The sequence below is a fragment of the Phoenix dactylifera genome, unplaced genomic scaffold (genome assembly GCF_009389715.1).
Source record: "Phoenix dactylifera cultivar Barhee BC4 unplaced genomic scaffold, palm_55x_up_171113_PBpolish2nd_filt_p 000842F, whole genome shotgun sequence".
NCBI classification, from domain to species: domain Eukaryota; kingdom Viridiplantae; phylum Streptophyta; class Magnoliopsida; order Arecales; family Arecaceae; genus Phoenix; species Phoenix dactylifera.
The window spans coordinates 38,897-60,455 of record NW_024068207.1 but is presented as its reverse complement, the minus strand read 5'-3'; the positions used below and the strand labels follow the sequence as shown (position 1 = coordinate 60,455).

The following is a 21,559-nucleotide window of genomic DNA, read 5'->3' as shown; positions in this document are numbered from 1 at the left end:
CATGTCCAATCTGGTGAATGGGATGAACAATCTGAGCAAAAAGTTGGATGCTTTCACTGTTTCCACTAATTCGAACTCACACAAAGAGTCAAATCCCATCATGAAAGTGAAACATGAGCCACAAGGCTTATGTATCTTGTGTAACAGTTCTGAGCATCTAGTGGAGTGCTGTCCTAGTTTACCCAATATCAAACCCGAGCAGGCAAATGCTCTAAATTCATATAGTGCCTTCAAGAAACCCACTCCCAACTCATTCAGCCCAATTTATCATCCTAATAATAGATTTCACCTGAACTTCTCATACAGGCAGACTGAACCTATTCGGCATCAGGGTGGTCCACCAGGGTTTAGGAGAAATCATCATTCGGAGAGCCCTCCTAGATTTAGGCGCTAGTGTAAAATTGTTACCCTATTCTGTTTACACAGGGTTGGGTTTGGGAAAATTAAAACCCACAAACATCACTTTTTCATTAGCAGATATGACAGTAAAGTACCCCAAAGGAATTGTAGAGGATGTGATCGTAAAAGTTAATGAGTTTTACTACCCTGTGAATTTTGTAGTCCTTGAAAATGAACCAGAAAAAAATCTAGAAAGTCATATCCCGGTGATCCTAGGTAGACCATTTTTGGCTACTTCAAATGCTGTGATCAGTTGCCGAAATAGAATAATGACTCTAGCCTTTGGGAACATGACTGTCCAACTTATTGTTTTTCACAGTAGTAGTCAGTCAACTGAGATGGACGATTTGGAAGAAATTCACATGATTGAGAATATAATTAGCGGTTCTTTTGAAGAGTCGAGTTATTCTGATCCATTAGAAAGATGTTTGGCTAATTTCGGTCAAGATTGTGAATCCAGTCAGGAGGTGAATGCATTGTTAGATTCCATTCCTGTGATGGATACTAGCAGATGGGCTACCAAGTTTGAATCATTGCCTATTTCAAAATCTCAGTTGGTACCAAATCCAATGTCAAACCTCCCCAGTTAGAACTTAAAGACCTTCCCGAAAACTTGAAGTATGCATTTCTTGGAGACAACAAGACCTTACCTGTTATAATTGCATCGAATCTGACTAAAGAATAGGAAGAGAAGTTGTTAAGTATCCTTCGGAATAAGTCTATAGCTGATATCAAGGGGATTAGTCCTTCTGTGGTCCAACATAAGATCCATTTAGAAGAGGATGCAAAAATCTCTAGAGAGCCACAAAGATGACTTAATCCAGTCATGAAGGATGTAGTTCGAGCCGAGATCATCAAGCTTTTGTTAGAAGTATGCCCTAGAAGCCAATGTGGCTGACACATATTTGTAATATGGGGCACAAATTTGTAATTTGACACTTATTAATAAATAAGATTGGGCAATTTGTTTTTCATTCATGTTTGTATATGCCCATGAATCGTCCAAGAAATTAATAGATGATGACACATATTCTCAAGGAGTTGAGAATTTGAGGCATGTGTCATTAGGGATTAATTTCTGAATGCTCCTGATCGATGGAACCATCACGAGGGACCACTACCAGAAAACATACGTATAGTAACGGCGATTCCCGTCACTATACCGTGTTTCCGGTTACTAATACGGAATTTGTGACTGGAGCTTCCGTCACTAAATTGGTTACAAAAACACGTGTCACTAAATTCTTAGTGACGGCGGCGATTCCCGTCACTAAACTCCGTGACAGAACCGCTGTCACTAAGCCGTTACAAATCCAAAAATTAAATATTTAAGAAATTACATATTTTCCGTCACTATCCAGTCGCTGAGTTAGTGACGAAGGTAACTTGGTCACTAATTTTGTCACAGAACTTGGTCACAAGTTTGGTCACTAATCTGTCACAACTTTTAGTGACAGATTTAGTCGTCACAGACATGGTCACAAATTTTGTCACTAAATTTGTCATTAATTCCGTCACGGACCTAGTAATAAGATTACCGTTACTAATTTGTCACAGCTCACTGAGCAAAATTAATTTTTAGTAACCAAAATTCTGTCACTAAATTTATGGCTGCTCGTTACAATACTTGGTAAACAATTCAGTAACCAAATTTGGTCGCTGATCACATTCCAATAATCTGGTACATTGATTGGCTCATACTACTACTACTACTACTAATAATAATAATAATAATAATATCATTAATAGCAAAGGCATTCAACATTACGCAAAAGTTATTTAACATATCATTCAAAACAGACATCAACATGTCCTAAATCTATCAAAATCAAAGTCCAAAAGTATGTCATAGAGATCAACAGAGATTTCATTCCTCCTAGGAATGCAAAAACATATCATCTAAGGCAAAAGCAATCATAATGAAGCATTCCAACTTTAGCATGTGCAGAGACCTCCCTCCATGACAACCAAGGACCATTGAAAAATTGGCGCATGATAGCAACAGTTTTGTGACTGACCTCATAATCAAGAAACCTGCAATTTAAAAAATATTTATTAGAAAATAAACTAAGACTGTCTATCCTATTCAAAACAGAACCCATGGAAAAGATTCTTTCATCCAATATCACTAGAAGGTGCTTCTAAATATATTTATCCTTTGGTTTCACTCAGCAACAATTAAGCACTACATAGAACTGATTTTTGCAATAGTAGTTATAAAATAAAGGAAAGCCAAATATTTGCAACTACTAGCCAAGTTAACATCGCTCGCTCATGTGACCATTAATTCATTATTAAAAGCCAAAACAAATTGGGGATAGCCCACCCTAGAAGACTCCAATTGAATCTTAAGAGAGTTGGTGTGATCCCTTAAAGATTTCCATCATCGCATTCTTCTCCTTCTGCAACTTTGACATAGTCTCACCATTTTTCAAAGCATCAGCTTGAAGATTGCTATTGTACTACTGCAAGCTAGTATTGTATTCCAGCAACCTCTTGTTGGTTTCTTGGATCATTTTCAGCTGAAATAATATAAGAAAGCAAGGTTTATAGGGGTCCTTACAATCTCTGTCTACGAGCAAACACCCTTACCTGATCGCTGAAACGTCTTGCCTCTTGATTGACCTTTTCCAGCTCTTCGGACAATTTTGCCCGCAAATTTTCAACTACAATCCTTGCCTCTCTTTCCATCTCATAAGATTTAACGAAAGCCTGTCATTTTTCAAATCTGCCGTCAGAAACATGCCAAACAATTAATAGAAGAACTAGAAATTTTCAAAAGAACTATCAATTTGTTAGCTTCCTCCTTTCTGAAGCTTTCCAGCAAAGATGCATGCTGCCTCTGAAGGTATTGGATAATTACATTTAATTCTTCAACCTTGGCCCTCATCTGAGCCTCTACAGAAGATAAAAACCGACCAAATAAATACTACAAACACCTAGTTCTTCAAACTTCTAATCAAAAAAGATTTCTTTTAACAACCAATCAATGAACAATTAGCGGTCCGAATTAAAAGGCATAAGTGACATTTACCAATCTCTGCATGCCTTTTCTCTTCAGAATCCAACATACTTTTGAGTTTCTCCTGATCGGCCAAATACCCATCTTCAAGCTCCATGAACCATCTGATACAAGTCCTGAGTTTCTTTATGTACTCTATCATCTGCTCGCTCTTTCCCTATAATATAAATAAAATTCCCACAAAATCAGTTAAAATGGGCAAAAATTCAACAAAATGGGAAATTTCAGACCAATTACCTTGTAATCATTCTTGTTCTTCCCCTTCATCTTCTCACCCAAAAACCTCTTCACATCCTCCCTAGATGTGAACTCAACCCCACCACCACTGCTCCCACCATTAGAGCTCGGAGCGGCGCCGGCCCCATGATCACCATGCCCACCAGGATTCGTACCAGCATTGACAGTCGACAGCACCTGCCGCGCATGCGGGTTGGTTGCCGAGCACACCATCCTCCCTACTCCAATCTTCCTTCGCTTGTCCAGAGGCGCCTCATCTAAATTCTCCTTCTTCTGCAAGAACCGAACCAGTGATCAATCCAAAATCCTAGAAGCCAAAACCCTACCCTTAGGAGAATGATAGTAGAGGGCAAACCTTACATTTGAGGGTGATCGATCCACTAAGATTAGTGCACAGATCACTTAGTCAGATGGACGAGTCTCGAGTCCACGATGTAGAGACACTGGAGTGATTATGCAGCGGGAAGAAGGAGTTCTTTCCTCCACGCCCAAGCCCATTCTTCCTCCTTCTCCACGGCAGCAAGGGGGTCCTCTGCATCCTCTTCTTCCACGACATCAAGGCAAGGAAGATCCACGTGCAAAGGTTCCTCCTTCCTCTTCCTCCGTTGCGAGCAAGATCAAAGAAGAAAGGGTTCTTCTTCAAGGACGTATGTTGTAGATTTCTTCCAATCTATTCGATAGTCATCAGAGGTCTTTGCATAGAGCTAGCACTCCGGTAAGACCCTATCTTAGATGATTAGATCCTCGTGTGGATACCTGTAGAGGCCGGACATATGTGCGGCTTAACCAGGAATCTAGAAAGATCATCAGGCTGCGGTGTTCTACACCTGCAGAATTTTTGAAGATGAGATCTTCAAATTAATAACTTCTGATTTTTGTTTCAGTTTTATGAATCTTAATCAACCCTCCCCAGATCCTAATCGTTCCTTCCTAATGAGTTCAAATATCTTCTGGATTTGGATCCAGAAAATTTTTTGAATTCTACGATCCGAGTCGCGTTCATACGATGAACGACGTTCCGTTCGAATTTCGCTGCGAACGTCGCATCGAACGAGGTGTAACTCAGCAGCTTTTAGATGCAGGAATTATATATCCTATTTCTGATAGTCAGTGGGTAAGCCCAGTTCAAGTCGTACCCAAGAAGTTAGGCATCACTGTAGTAAAAAATGATCAAAATGAGTTAGTCCCTACTCGAATCCAAAATGGATGGCGAGTATGCATCGACTACAGGAAGCTTAATGCCATGACTAGGAAAGACCACTTTCCTCTACCCTTCATCGATCAAATGCTAAAACGTCTAGCTGGCCACTCTCATTACTGTTTTCTCGATGGTTATTCTGTTGGAAATTGTATCCTAAGTGTCAATCGTCAGTATTTTGATAATTGAATTTTGTAGATGAATTAACAAATTAATAAAGAGTTATTTGGTATTATTCATCATTTCATTGTACATATTCAAATGAACTCTTATATGATGAAGTCCTTAGGACTTATTTTATGACAAAAGAGGATTTATCTTCAAGTCTTTAAACCTGTTCGCGATCAAATGATATGCTGTTATTAGGACGACAGCATTATCGAGATTAGGTCGTTGTGTGACATATATGTTGGTTGTCCTCTTAACTAAGGAGTGTGGAGAAACTGATATGTCACACAGATGAAGTGTAGGGGTATATTTCACTGAACGTGACCAATTCCGGAATGCTCTACTGTCAAGAGATGTTCCGACTGGATATGGGTGTTAGTATCCCTCAGACCTGAGATCACCACAGTGATTAGCAAGCAACTCACTGGGATGGAAGGTTACTGGGTGCAGTCAAGATTTTGCAAAATCGGTGCGTGAGTCAATATGGAATCTTCTGGAAACAGGAGATAATGCTTTATACTCAATTTAGCAAAATCTTGGCCAGAATAATCCTTGTGATGAGTCATAGGATTTCTAAAGTTGATCACATAGTGGATGTACTGATTAGAGAGTTGACAGAACTCTGAGGTCATCCTAGCATTAGGAGTCAAAGGGAGGAATTGTACAATAACCATAGTCCAGGGTTTCAGAATATTTGCTTCGCATATATTCGGCCTATCCGTATGTCGGGTACCATTGCTAGATGGTCACATCGATTAGTGCATGAAGTCATTCCTGTACTACCAGCTTAGGTTCGAACCTATGAGGTCCCACGTATAGAAGTTTTCTGATTGGTCAAGATGGCTGATGGATGATTGAGAATCATTCAAGGATAATTTGATCAATTCGATTGACAAATTATCCTATAAAATAATTAAAGTAATTATTGGAGGATTAATTAGTAATTAGATTACTAATAAACTCAATTTGATTGAGTAAATGGACTAAGGATGAGCCAAATTGAATTGGATCCAATTTTGGGTTCAATCAGGGTTTTGACCTGATTGGGGTCGACTCGAAGTAAAGAGGGGTCGACTCGAGATGGGTTGGGGTCGACTCGAGCTTGGCTGGGGTCGACTTCCTCAGAGAATCTAGAGAACGATTTCTTCTCTTTTTTTCAGTTGGGGTCGACTCAAGCAAGTTGGGGTCGACTCGAGCTATGAAGGGATCGACTCGCTGGGCGTATCAGAGAAGAAGCTCTCTGTCATCTCAGCCGGGGTCGATCTGCAAAGCTCTGGGATCGACTCGGGTAGACTTTAGAGTCGACTCGAAGGGGAAGGAGTCAACTCGAGGCGACTTGGAGTTGACTCGAGATCGGAAAGGTCGACTCCTTTTGAAAATTCTGGAACTCGCAGATGGCCTGAATTCGAGGGATTCGATCCGAAAGTGGATTTTCAATGAAAAGTGATGGGATTTGGATCATGGGACATGTGGGAGAATGGCTAGATGATGATGGAATATCAGCACCATCCATTTCGATCCTATCTCACTCGCACGAACCATCTATTGTTTGAATTTTGAATTCAAACGAGATAAGATCTATCTTGTTACAACCAACCCCTTTATGTGCCAACAAGATACCAGATTTTTATTTGAATTTCGAATTCAAATAATCAGATGGCGTGCCTTTAAAAGGAAGAGTTCCAAGTGTCGCCATGACCATGAAATTAAATGAATGAAATTCAGCCTTGTCCATCTTGCCATTTCATGCTCCTCTAAGTCCATCTCACCATAGCTGATAGGGGTCCCTGATAAGAGCCTTTAGATTAGATCTAAGTCCTCTTCAATCCCTACTAACCATTCCTCCAAGTTCTTTCAAGAAGGCGAATCAAAAGTTGATAGTCGGAAAGATCAAAATTCAGCAAAGGAAGATCCTGTGCAAGCTAGCACTTCCGCGGGATTGGATCACTCCAGAAGCTTCGCATGGATTACTCGTAGAGGCCAGACGAGTGTTGGCTACAAAGCTCGAGCATCAGATCCATTACTTTCAGATTTTATAAAGGTATGAATCTAGATCCAAAGATATTTTTTATAGGTTCCAATCTCCGAGGGTTAAACCTCTTTTAGTTTCTTCACAGAGTAATCTTCAGAGCCTATTCGATAGGCCTTCGAAGATTAGTTAGGTGTTAGATTAATTGAGTTTAGAACTTAATTAATAATCTTATTTTAGATCTAAAATTAATCGTGCAATGATTTTAGCATAATCGTTTAAACGATCCCGACATATTAATCATGAATACTTGTAGTGGTGCATTGAAATTTAATTTCTTATGCATGCTAGAATTAAAATGTTTAATTCAATTTTTCTGCTGCAAATTTTAAAATTAAAAGGAACTATGTATGGCTTGATCCCCCTTGTGAAGGGGTACGTAGGCAACCCGAATAAGACAGCCATTGATTTTGAAAAAGTTTTAAATTTCAGCATGCTATAACTACTAGCATCATAGTTTCGCTTTCATATTCTGGATATAACCAATTCCCTATTGCACGTGAGGATCAAGAGAAAAAACGTTCACCCGTTCTTATGGCACTTTTGCCTATCGTCGCATGCCTTTTGGGCTATGCAATGCACCGGCTACATTCCAGCGGTGTATGATGAGTATTTTCTCCAACATGGCAGAGAAATTTTTAGAAGTTTTCATGGATGACTTTTCTGTATTTGGATCCAATTTCGATGAATGTCTGCACTACTTGACACTTGTTGTAGAGCGCTGTAAAAAGAAAAACTTAGTTCTTAACTAGGAAGAGTATTATTTTATGGTAGAATCAGGTATTGTTTTAGGACACATTGTATCACAAAGGAGAATTGAGGTGGATAAGGCCAAAGTAGAATTAATTGTTAAAATGCCACCTCTTAAGACTATTAGGAAAATTCGATCTTTTTTAGGACATGCGGATTTTTACCGCTACTTTATCAAGAATTTCAGCAAAATATCGAAACCCTTATGTGATTGTTGGCCAAAGATGCTATTTTCAATTTTTCACTAACTTGTGTAACTGCTTTCGAAAGACTGAAATCTGAATTGACTTCACCACCCATCATAAGGTCTCCTGATTGGAGTTGTCCTTTTGAAATCATGTGTGATGCATCTAATTATGCCAGAGGTTCTGTCTTAGGTCAGCGAGTGGGGAAGCTTCCCCATGTTATTCATTATGCGAGCAAAACTCTGAATGGCGCCCAACTCAACTATTCCACCACTGAAAAAGAATTGTTGGCGGTTGTTTTTGCTCTAGATAAATTTCATCCCTACCTGATAGGATCTAAGGTCCTTGTTTATTCTGATCATGCCGCCCTTAAGTACCATCTCACAAAGAAGGATGCCAAGGGAAGGCTCATTCGTTGGATCCTACTGCTCCAGAAATTTGATCTCGAAATCCTAGATTAAAAAGGATCTGAGAATGTAGTAGCTGACCACTTGTCCAGACTGATTGTTGAGTCATCTGCAGAATCCTTACCTGTATTTGAAACTTTCCCTGATGAACAACTAATGATGATTTTCCAAACCAATGTTTCATGGTATGTTGACATAGTCAACTACCTCGTTACTAAACGAATGCCCAGCTCTTGGACCAAGCAAGAGCAATTTCGCTTCCTAGTTCGTATGAATTGGTATTTTTTGGGATGAACCATACTTATTCAAATACTGCCCTGATCAGATCATTCGACGGTGCATCCCTGAATACGAACAAAGGAAAGTCCTTTCCTTTTGTCATGACCATGCTTGTGGTGGTCATTTCAGTGGTAAAAAGACAGCTGCAAAGATTTTGCAGTGCGGATTCTATTGGCCCACACTTCCATGACTCACATGAATATTGTAAAACATGTGACCGATGTCAAAGACTAGAAAAAATTTCAAGAAAAAATGAGATGCCCCTGAACCTGATCTTAATTGTAGAAATCTTTAATGTTTGGGGTATTGATTTTATGGGTCCTTTTTCTATGTCGTTTGGGCACCAGTACATACTCCTTGCTGTTGATTATGTATCCAAGTGGATTGAGGCTGTCGCGTGTAAGACCAATGATCACAAAGTAGTGATCAAGTTTCTTAAGAAGTCTGTCTTCGCTCGTTTTGGCACCCCTCGTGCTATCATTAGTGATGGGGGGAAACACTTTTGCAATAGTATTTTTAAAGCCCTTGCTAGAAAGTACAATATCATCCATAAGGTCGGTACACCGTATCATCCACAAATGAGTGGACATGTTGAGATTTCCAGTAGAAAAATTAAGACCATCCTTGAGAAAACTATCAATCCATCTCAAAAGGATTGGTCCCTTAGGTTAACAGATGCATTGTGGGCATATCGTACGACCTACAAAATACCAATTGGAATGTCCCCATATAGGATTGTCTATGACAAGGCTTGTCATTTACCTGTCGAGTTAGAGCACAAGGCCTATTGGGCAATCAAATGCCTAAATTTCGATCTCGACAAGGTGGGAGAGCATAGAAAGCTCTAGCTCGATTAGCTTGAAGAAATTAGGAACGATGCTTACGAGTGTGTTAAGAAGTACAAGGATCGCATGAAGGTCATGCATGATAAGATGATCACTCGTAAGGAGTTTCACCAAGGACAGAAAGTCCTTTTATATAATTCTCGATTACATCTATTCTCTGGAAAACTAAAATCTCGCTGGCTGGCCCATACATGATAGAGAAAGTGCATCCACATGGTGCGGTAGTAATATGCAATACCATGGATGGTAGGTCGTTTCAAGTCAATGGACATCGTTTAAAACCATACCTTGAGTAGCTGAGTCCAAAGGTCGAGGAGACACTTTTGATCGACCCTGTCTATTATGAGTGAATTAGAATTGTCTGGATGAAGACATAAAACTTAGCGCTCTTGGGAGGCAACCCAACATGTAAAGATTAAAATTTATTGAAAAATAATAATAATAATTTTTTTCAATAAATTACAAACATGCAGGTTTGGGGGTATTTTTCCCAATCTTCAATTTATCCAGCCATATCAAGGTCCAATATTAGGTAATGACTCCTCTACCCTATTACTGTTTTAATTTTCGCAACATTGAGGACAATGTTGAATTTAGGTATGGGGGTGAGAATATTTTTGATCTTTTATCTTTTATGCAAAAAAAAATGGAGGAGTTCAAATTTTTAACTCAAATTTTAATCTTTTTGGTTGTATAAACTAAGAATTGATTTGACAATAGGTTTGTGTTATGGGGGAATTGAGCCGCCATGCCCCACGTGATCGGCACGCGTATCCAGGAAAGCTACAGCTGCCCTGTGATCCAGCACTCCGACCCCGAGTCGGACCTCCTCGGCTTCGCAGCCCGACCCCGGGTCGGCTGCCCTATGATCCAGCACTCCGACCCCGAGTCGGAGATCTTTTGATAACGACAGGCTATTCTCCAGAGGCACGCCGCGGCCTCCTGCTCCATACTCCCTGCAACGGCTGTACCCGATGCTGCCCACGATCTCCTGTATCAACCGTACAAAGCGGAGCTCCACTACGCCCTGTCATGGCCGTACCCAGCGCTGCTCCACGACGCCCGGTAACGGCCATGTCAGTGGCCATTCTATCGTGCCCCACGACGACAAACCCCCCTGAGGGACCTCCCAGCCAGGTATATACGCGGCTGGGGGGAGAAGGGGGGGTAAGCAATACCTCCCAGAGCACTCTATCCCACTTGTGATTATCATCTCTCCTCCTCCAATCTCCTCTGACTTGACCGTCGGAGGGCCATCACCACCCTGGTGGTGGTGCAAGGCTTGTTTGCAGGTTCCTTGGCGGAAGGTGGAGCGCAACCAGCACCAACCAAGACAACTCAGGCGGAACCCCGTTCACACCGTCGTGTCAATCGTTCTCGGTTTGGACCACCAGCAACAGTTTGAGTTAAGGAATATGATAGCAATTCTAGCTTGAGTTTTCGTCCCACCTGTCTCCTGCTAACATGATAGAAGATGATTTAGCATCTACACGTAAGCACATGAATAGTGGGGTATGTAAACTTGTAATTAATATGAATACTTTTAATCTTTTGGATAATTTAAAGTTATGTGTGTGATGAACACTTAAAAAATAATAATAATAATAATAATAATAATGATATTATTTTAAGTCTTCTCACTAAGTAACTGGGCCTCTTGCCTGGCAAGCAGCGAGTGTTCGTGTAAAAAGGTGGGTATAACTGAGATTAAACTTTGAGTGACTAATTCGGTCTTGGAGCATAGTTGACTTGAGTTATTAAATCTGTTAGCGTGTCTTTACACCTAGTGCCCTGAGCCATCTAGATCGGGAGTCATTGGCATAACACTCGCTACATGAGTTAGTTAGAAAGCTTAATAAGGCTAGATATTGCACAAGTCATTCTTCTTAGTATTCAGTCTGATTAAAAGTTAAATCTTGGATGTTCATTACCATTTAACTCTAGAAAGTTTTGGAAATTAGAGTGATCATGCTGGAAGTAAGTGAAAGCCACTCATGTATATGATACTATCTTGCACCTCACTACATTCTTGACTTGTTAACAGATAGATGGGGTGTAATGGAATTTGAATTAGAGCTTGCTTAAATATGATAGCAATATGTCTTTATTGTCCTTGCAATTCTAGGTTCATACAATAATACTTTGTTCAAATTTCGAGTTAAACATTGGAAATCTCGGACTGATGAAGTTTGTGGGTAACTTCACTGCAAACTCTCACGAGACAACACTCGTCCACTAGGATAACCTAGGGGTTTAACGACTTGTTGCATCTGCTAAATGCAACTGCGATGCCTGCGAAAGTAAGTTAGGATATTGCTTGAGGACCAGCAAAATTTAGGTTTGAGGGTGTGTTAAGTGCACATCTATGCACATTTTAGCACTCTTTTGGATCTAATTTTCTAAAGTCTTCTGCATATAACTCTTAAAAAAATGTATTTTTTTAATCTTGGTTTCCTTATTGTAATTAAAGGTCCTTCCGGACCAAGCCCACCTAAAATCTGGGTCACTTCCTATTTTTCCACTGCATCATCACGATTCATCCCTATTGTTATGGACAGAAGTTCATCTCAATTAATTACGATCAGGCACATTTCAGCCATGGATCCGTTCTCCTTGCACCACTCTCACTTAATCACAAAAGAGAAGATCTTTTTAGCATCCAATCCCATGAACAGTAACTGAAATTACTATTCATGGCTGAAATTACTGTTCATGGCTGACATTACTGTTCATATGAATATTGGTGCGTGAAGAAACTATTCATAAGAATAGTGTTTCATGAAGAAACTGTTCATATGAACAGTGTTACGTGATGAAACTGTTCATATAAACAGTGTTACGTGATGATACTGTTCATATAAACAGTGTTACGATACAAAACTTTTTTTTCCACTATTTTTCTTCTTCCTCCGGCGCTCCCAGGTTTTCCAACATTTGCACCTAAGCATCGGAGCCCGCGTGCGATATCCTAGCATTCGTGCGTCCACCTCTTTCCCTGTTTCAAAGATCCCTGCGCTCCTAACATTCCGTAGCCCAAAGAAGGAAATAAGAAGCAGCCTCCCAGCGCATTCACAGCAGCAAATCCTCTCACGTGCGTCTGCAGCTCCTTCCATTTCCAGCACCCCAGCGATTTCGTGGCATCCTTCCTCTTCCGCGTGCGATCCCGGACGATCACCTCCTCCCAGCGTCCGCCCGTCATTCCGAATTAGCACCCCATTCTCCGCGATTAGCATTCGCTTGTCATTCCGGATTAGCCTCCTCCCAGCAAAACTCCCTGCGTTCCTATCCTTCTGTGGAGAAATCGGAAGCATCACAGCTCCCTCCCACGATGCTTGCAGCCCCCGCGTCCGAGCCACCCGGATCCCGCGTCTGGATATCCCGCGGCCAGCCGGGATATGCATTTCAATCGATCGCACCCATCCTCGGCTTCCCATCCGTCCGCCTCTTCCTTCCGCGTCCAGCTCGCCTCAGATTCCTCCCTTTTCGGATTAGCGAAGCATCCAAGCCTTCCCACGAGCATCATCCACTTCCGTTTCTCGCCATCAAGGAGTCGTTCCAGCCGCGTTACAGCTTCCCTCTGCATCCTGCGACCCCCTTCTCCGTGATCCCTGCATCTACGCCGGATCTTCACCCATGATCAGCTCCCAGCGATCACGCATCCTCTCCACGTGCTCGCTAGCTGATGGGATCTATATAAAGAGGCTCTCGGCTGGCGAAGGTAGGAGAGGCCATCGGCTGGGGAGGAAGAGGGAGGTGGGTTCTCAGCTGGGTCAAAAGAGGGGGAGAAGAGAGCTCACATCAAAAAGAAAGAAAGAGGATGCCCTGTTCTTGAAAAAAAAAAGAAAGAGAAAAACAAAGAGAGTCTCCACCGAGAGGGGTTTCTTTTTTTTTTTTCCTTTGTTTTTCATTTTTTTACTCTTGTAATCATTTTTTTTAATGCAATCTATCAATTTTCTTTTATGCAATCCGTATTCTAGGTTCAGTTTAATTTCTGTAGTTTATTTTATGCATTCTAGAATTTTTATTTTATTTGCAAAAGTTTTCTTTCTTTTCTCTGTTTATTTTTGAATAGAAAACTAGCTCTGATTGGTTAGAGATTAATCGAATATCCTCAAGAAATTGTTTTAAAAATATATATATATATATATAAATATTGCCATAAATCTTAATGGAGTTTTTGTTCTCTATTTGTGTGCTCCAATCGCTTCCCTGTGGATCGACCTCCTACAACCACTATTCATCGAATAGAGAATGGTAAGAGTAATATAAAAATATTTGTTTATTGGTTAAGATTGTGACAACGATTTGTTAGAAGTATGCCCTATAAGCCAACGTGGCTGACGTATATTTGTAATCTGGGTACAAATTTGTAATTTGACACTTATTAATAAATAAGATTGGGCAATTTGTTTTTCATTCATGTCTGTATGTGTCCTGAATCGTCCAAGAAATTAATAGATGATGACACATATTCTCAAGGAGTTGAGAATTTGAGGCATGTGTTATTAGGAATTAATTTCTAAATGCTCCTGATCGATGGATCCATCACGAGGGATGGTGATCGATCCGCTGCGATTAGTGCACATATCACTTAGTCAGATGGACGAGTCTCGAGTCCACGGTGTAGAGACACTGGAGTGATTATGCGAGTACTTGTTAGAGAATAAGGTACTGAGCGTGACCAAAGATAGTAATCACATGTATGTCTATCCACTCGTCAGTGACTAGTTTTGCTGCAGTTGTATGATTGGTCCTTTGACCTGCGATGCCTCAGCTATTCACTGTGAGGTTGCTGTAATTTGACGAGCATGTGAACTTAGGCCCTAGCCATTCGGGTCCTTGTAGTGCGGATTGGCTACAATAGGTTCATTTTGGAATAGGGTTGCATTTAGATGGGATCTATAGACCTTGATAGATTAGGAGTGATCCTATGTGATTTATGAGACTGAGTTCGATAAATTCCTGGTCAGGTATTTTGGAAAAAGAGTTTTTCATATCTCGAACTGGAAGTCGTATAAATTTGATATATGACGACCGAGGGGATTTGACGAGATATTCATAACCTCCGTCACGTCGGGATCCATAATAGAGGGACTGTATCATACGCTAACTGCACCTAGAGGTTCAGACATTTCATTCTGCTGGGTTGCCACCACATACTGCTAGGTGTCACTAGTGGATTGTGAGACTCGAAGGCATTCACTTGGTGATCAGTGAACCCTGAGAGTAGAACTGAAATCGTTTCAGTCCACTGAAAGGAGTTTCAGTGATATTGAGATGGAGATCTCAATATGTCTCACTACCAGTCAGAATAGAACCTATGGGGTCACACCCATAGAGGATTTAATTAGTCAGACTATCATAATTGTGATTTAGAATCACAATAGAAATCAATCATCAATATGATTGGTGATTGAATTAACCCACTAAGTGTTAGTGAGTTAATGAAGAAGAATTAAGTGGAATTGATTGCAATTGGATTACAATTGGGCTGATTTAATGAGCCAAATCAAATTGGATTCGACCCAAATTGATTTGGGTTCATGATTGGGTCAATTTGATTAAATCAAGGTTTGTGCAGATTTTAAAGACCACATGTCGTCGTAGGAAGATCCACGCACAAAGGTTCCTCCTTCCTCTTCCTCCGTTGCGAGTAAGATCAAAGAAGAAAGGGTTCTTCTTGAAGGAGGTATGTTGCAGATTTCTTTCAATCTATTTGATAGTCATGAGAGGTCTTTGCAAGGAGCTAGCACTCCGGTAAGACTCTATCTCAGATGATTAGATCCTCGTGTGGATACCTGTAGAGGCCGGACACATGTGCGGCTTAACCAGGAACCTAGAAAGATCATCAGGCTACGGTGTTGTACACTTGCAGAATTTTTGAAGATGAGATCTTCAAATTTATAACTTCTGATTTTTGTTTCAGTTTTATAAATCTTAATCAACCCTCCTTAGATCCTAATCTTTCCTTCCTAATGAGTTCAAAGATCTTCTGGATTTGGATCCAGAAAATTTTTTGAATTCTACGATCCGAGGCGCGTTCATACGATGAACGACGTTCCGTTCGAATTCTGCTGTGAACGTCGCATCGAACAGGTCGTAACTCATCACGACACCCTTTTTAAGTCATCCTCAGGTTAACATGATGAAGCAACAACTGTCATTCTTCTCAATCGACTTGATCTCCTCATCCATGGCAATTCCGCACTTCTCATCTTTTACTGTTTCTTCAAAACTATATGCTCACAATCGGCAAAGTGACAAAAAAGAGTTTGATTATTTTGATTCTCTGTTACCCCATATATTTTACTTAGTCTTCTCATTTTTCTTAGCCTTGAACTTGGTACTACTGAGAATGAAGATGAACATGAAGATGGTGTAATAGGAGTTGTTGGTGTCTAGGAGGTGTTGTGGGCTCTTGAACTTCACTTCTTTGCTCCTCCTCATTAAGAAATAGAAAGAAATTATACCTCTCCTTATCTTTATTACTCCAATCCCATGAATCTTCTTCATCGAACTCCATATCTCTACTAATAGTTGCCTTGCCAACACTTGGATTGTAGAGCTTGTAGCCTTGGGATCGTTGATCATATCCAATGAAGATATGCTTCTTGCTTTTATCATCGAGCTTGGACCTCTCTTGATCGGGTACATGAACGTAGCCAATGCTCCCAAAAATTTTTAAATGGGAAACACTTGGCTTTCTTCTTGTGAGATCCCGAAACTGGGCCCGGTCCATTGACCGGCCCAGCCCAAATTTTGGCCTCACGTGCGTCGCACGTGAGGGCGTGTGAGAGGGGGGGGGAGCCATCTTGAAGAAGCCGGCTCCCCCATTCTTTTTAGGGCTTCTCCTCTCGTTGAAGACATTTGAAGGGAAGCCGCTGCCGGCCGAGAGAGAGGGAGAGAGAGAGAGAGAGAGGGAGAGAGGGGGAGAGAGAGAGAGAGAGAGAGAGAGAGAGAGAGACATTAGAAAGGTGGGTCTTCTTCGGCACGGGTCTTCCTCTTCCTCCATTGCCGCCGGAGAGAAAGAAAGCTATCGGACCATCGTCGGGGCCGAGGTATGGACTCCCAGCTTTCCTCCCTTCCTTCCGTGATGTTTAGCCATGATTTATTGTGGTTTTTGAGCCGATCAATCGCCGGAAATTGGGTGCAAAATGGGAGCTCTGTCCGGCCCGAGAACACTCGCCGCCGGCCGTGTTCGCCGCTGCCAGCTGTCGGGGGTGGTTGGCTTTGCTCCACCACCTCCTGCCGCTGCCAAGGCCGGCCACCGTGGCCGCCTTTGGGCTCCACCGAGGAGGGAAGAAGAAGAAGAAGGGGGGTCACGGGCCCTCTGTTCCGTCAAAGAAGAAAAGAAGAGATGAGTCGGGAGAAGAGGGAAAGAAAAGAAGAAAAAGGGAAGGAGAAGAAGAAAAAGAAAAGAAGAAAAGAAAAGAAAAGAAAGAAAAAGAAAAGAAAGAAAAAAAAATAATAAAATAAAAGGAGGAGGGTGGTTTACGGGTATGAATCCGAATCCGAACCCGAACCCGAGGTGCTAGGCACTCCTGCAGGGTCGGCCATGGGGGAATATTAAATTTAAGTTTTTATATATATTGTGATGAACTTTAAAAAGAAAAATATGATTTTTGGATATTAGGTTCTGCGAGGAATTTGTGAGATTAATTGGATTTATTGGAGATCACGTTCAAGGTAAGTAATGAACTGCCTTCTCTTGACTCTTCATTTATATAATATTATTTTTGCATTGAATAAATTGTTAATGAATTTATATTTGATTTATGAATTTTACGAGATGATGATTTGAATGAAAAATGGATATGTGAACTGGAATAATATTTTTCGGATTATTGCTATATTTACTGTTCTTGCATCGTATATGCATATTTAGATCGGATTATGATACATGTATTATGTTACCAAAAGAATTTTGATGTGCATCAGATTTAGAACTCTCAGCCTGGCTATGTTCTGGACCCTGCCAATAGGGGGTTATGCATTAGCAATTCCGGCCCCACTACAGGGTATAAGTGTGGTATTCTGGCCCACTCCGCAGGGTATAAGTGCGGTATTCTGGCCCACTCCGCAGGGTATAAGTGCGGTTCTGTTTCTGGCCTAGCCACAGGGTATAAGTATGGTCGTAGCTAAAGGCTGATGAGATGAATATGATTTGTTTCGAATCAGATTTATGATTATGTATATAGATATTTGAAAAATACGAATTTTAATGAATTTGTGCTTGAAAAGGAATTGACTATGTTATTATGTTGATTCATCGCAATTTGTATTTATATTTTATGTTATTATATGAATTGACTAGTTAAGGTGTTTATTACTTACTGGGCTGTCTAGCTCATTATACAATTTCTTGTTGTTTTACAGATTCCGAGAACTAACCTATCGGGGATTTAAAATGGAAGAGCGACTAGAAGAACTGAAGCACAAGTTATCCTAGATTAGGCTTTATTTAAATTGATGTTTTATATTTATTGTTCCGCTGCGTATTTAGAATTGTGAGACTATATAATTTGTGTCAGTCAATGGAATAAGATTGCATTTATTTCAGCTGAATTATTTTATTTATATAACTGAGATGTTTGATTGAGATGCCTTGCATGCTCGTGGGGAGAGCTTCCTACGGGTGTGCGGCGGTTGGCGCGAACCCCCGGCTCGCGATCTCGGGCCGGGGGCGTGACAACTTTTATGGTATCAGAGCCAGGTTGGATAAATTATGAGATAAGAAAATCTGACATGACATGAGTGTAGGTGGGTAGACACTAGGGACATTGGGACGTTAGTTTATGATTATTGTAACAACCATTCTATGTACTTGTAATGAACTGGTAAGCTTATTATTGGTATGCTGCTATCTGATAGACATAGATCAGGATGCCTCCACGTCGGACGAGAAAGACTACTCGCAGAGCTACTAATAAGGCACCCAACCCGCAAAATGACAGCACACCCCAACAAGCTGGTAACACCCCTCAGCAGGAGAGAGTCGTCAATCCTGCTAGTGATACTCAGATAGGATAACAAGAGCCAGGCCTAGGCCAAGTTATGCAGACCATAGTGGGCCTTATGCAGATGCAACAGCAAGTGCAACAGCAGTTGCTCCAATAACAAGCACAGTTACCCCAGACACATGTTGGGAATTGTATCCTAAATGTCAATCGTCAGCATATTGATGATTGAATTTTGTAAATAAATTGACAAATTAATAAAGTATTATTTGGCATTATTTATCATTTCATCTTCAAATGAACTCTTATATGATGAAGTCCTTAGGACTTATGTTATGATAAAGGAGGATTTATCTTTGAGTCCTTAAACTTGTTCGCGACCAAATAATATGTTGTTACTAGGACGACAACATTATCGAGATTAGGTCGTTGTGTGACATATACGTTGGTTGTCCTCTTAACCAAGGAGTGTGGAGACACTGGTATGCCATACAGGTGAAGTGTAGGAGTACATTTCACTGAACGTGACCAATTCCGGAACGCTCTATTGTCGAGAGATGTTCCGAGTGGATATGGGTATAAGTTTGGCCCTCTGACCTGAGACCGCAACCTGTGACTAGCAAGCAACTCACTGTACTTTGGTACCGGACTACCTGAATTTCTAATTCAGTGACGGAAGGTCACTGGGTGCAGTCAAGTACTTGCGTAGTCAGTTGTGAGTCAAGATGGAATTGACCCCTCCTGGAAACAGGAATAATGTTTTGTGATTAATTTAGCAAAACCTTGGCCAGGGTAATCCCAGTGAGGAGTCACGGGATATCTAAAGTTAATCACATAATGGATGTACTAATTATAGGGTTGACAGTGAGCTCTAAGTCATCCTGGCATTAAGAGTCAAAGGGATTGAATTATATAGTAACCATAGTTCAGGGTTCCAGAATATTTGCTTCGCATATATTCGGCCTATTCGGACGTCGGGTACCATTGCTATATGGTCACATCGATTAGTGTAGGAAGTCGTTCCTATACTACCGGCTTAGGTTCGAACCTATGAGGTCACACGCATAGAAGATTCCTGATTGATCAAGAAGGCTGATGAATGATTAAGAATCATTCAGGGGTAATTTGGTCAATTCGATTGGCAAATTATCTTATAAAATAATTAAAGTAATTATCGGAGGATTAATTAGTAATTAGATTGGTAATGAACTCAATTGGATTAAGTAATTAGACTAAGGATGAGCCAAATTGAATTAGATTCAAATCTGGGCTCAATCAGGGTTTTTGATCTGATTGGATTAGGTCTGAATCAAGAGGACTTAGGTTGACCAAATTAAATTAGATTAAATTTGTGCTTAATTAGGGATTGACCTAATTGGATTAGGTTCAACCCATGGTAATTGGATCATTCTAATTGTTAGGATTTAATTAAATTAAATGGGTTTGATCTGAAACTGTTCGGATCTTGAAATCCACTTGTCACATATCCATGCATGGCGCCATAAATTGATTTTTAATATGATTAAAAATTAATTTAATTTATTTAATGGTGCCATGGGACACTTGGCAACATCAGGGACCTCTTTCATCATTAGATGGGTCGAAATGGAGAGATAAATTCATGAAAAAAATTGGATAAGATCAAATTCTCTCTCTTCATGACATATGTCATCCTTATCTTTATCTCACTTCTAATTAAGGTTGAATTTTGAATTTAATCATCACAAAATCACCACGTGACCCTCTAATCTGTTTGGGGGCATGGGAATTTCAAAATTGAAAGAGGAAAGTGGCAACATGATGAATGGTTTAGATTAGATCAAGCTTCATCATGTAATGGCACATGAACTTAAATTTTGAATTCAAAATTCAAAACCCCACAAATTCCTCCACAAATATGGGATGGTTGGCATGAAGTTAGGTAGGAGAGCAACATTAAAAGGACCTCCATCATCTGGTGGTCGAATTCAAGGAAAAAAGAGAGAAAAAGAAGAAAAAAAAAGGGAAAAGAAAAGAGAGGAACCCTAGTTCATGCATGGAAAAATTCTGTATTCAATCTAGCTGACTTCTTCCTCCTCTAAGTCCATCGCGCCATTAGTGTTAGGGGTCCCTGATAAGAGTCTTTAGATCAGATCTAAGTCCTCTTCAATCCCTTTAAACCTTTCCTCCAAGTTCTTCCAAGAAGGCGGATCAAAAGTTGATAGCGTTTGGAAGATCAAATTTCAGCCTCAAGAAATTTTGCGCAAGCTAGCACTTCCGCAGGATTGGATCTCTTCAGGAACTTCGCGTGGACTTCTCGTAGAGGCCATTCGTGTGCGTGGCTGCGAAGTCGAGGATCAGATCCACAAGTTTCATCCATCATAAAAGGTATTAATCCTACATTAATCTTTTATTATGGTGTCAAGATCTAGATCTGATTCTCCGAGGTTTTACCCTCTTTTGGGGCTCCTCACGGAGATATCTCCAGAATCCATTCAATGGATATTCGGAGATTAATCGGAATAGAGTTCTTAAGTTTCAGATCTGATAGTTAATCATGCATGAAAGTTTTAGCATAATTGTTTAAACGATTCCAGCATAATCCTATGTGTTCTTAAGGTGCTGATTTCTAGATTTGATCTTGTAAGCATGCATGAATTAAATTGTTTGATTCGATTTTTCCGCTGCATTTTAAAACTTAAAAAGAACTACGTATGGCTTGATCCCCCTTATGAAGGGGTACGTAGGCAACCCGATCAGGTTCAGCCATGGTTTTTTTTTTAAAAAAAAATCAGCATGCTTAACACCGAAGAACCTAGGATTCACTTTCTGTGGTATCAGAGCCAGGTTCATGTTTAAACTTTTATGTTTTAATTCTTGTAATTAAATCTGAAATCATGAGCATGCTTAGATTAGATCTAAAGTATTTTTTATGATTGATTTAATTGCTGATTATGCATGATTAACTAGATCTGAAATTTTGAATGCATATGATGCATGTTTGTGTTAAGATTTGTAACATAAATAAATCTGAAATCATAATATTGTTTAGATTAGATCTAAATAAAATTTATGATTCATATGATCTTTGATTTTAATGAACA

General features: G+C 40.3%; 1 long non-coding RNA gene across 1 annotated transcript; it reads right to left on the bottom strand.

Moving 5' to 3' along the window:
• Window positions 1-3,251: 3,251 nt before the first annotated feature.
• Window positions 3,252-3,750, bottom strand: LOC103699054. The gene is made up of 3 exons (XR_005509195.1): window positions 3,659-3,750; window positions 3,434-3,578; window positions 3,252-3,297 (listed from the first exon to the last, which is right to left on the bottom strand). It is a non-coding gene; the product is annotated as an uncharacterized LOC103699054 (long non-coding RNA).
• Window positions 3,751-21,559: the final 17,809 nt, after the last annotated feature.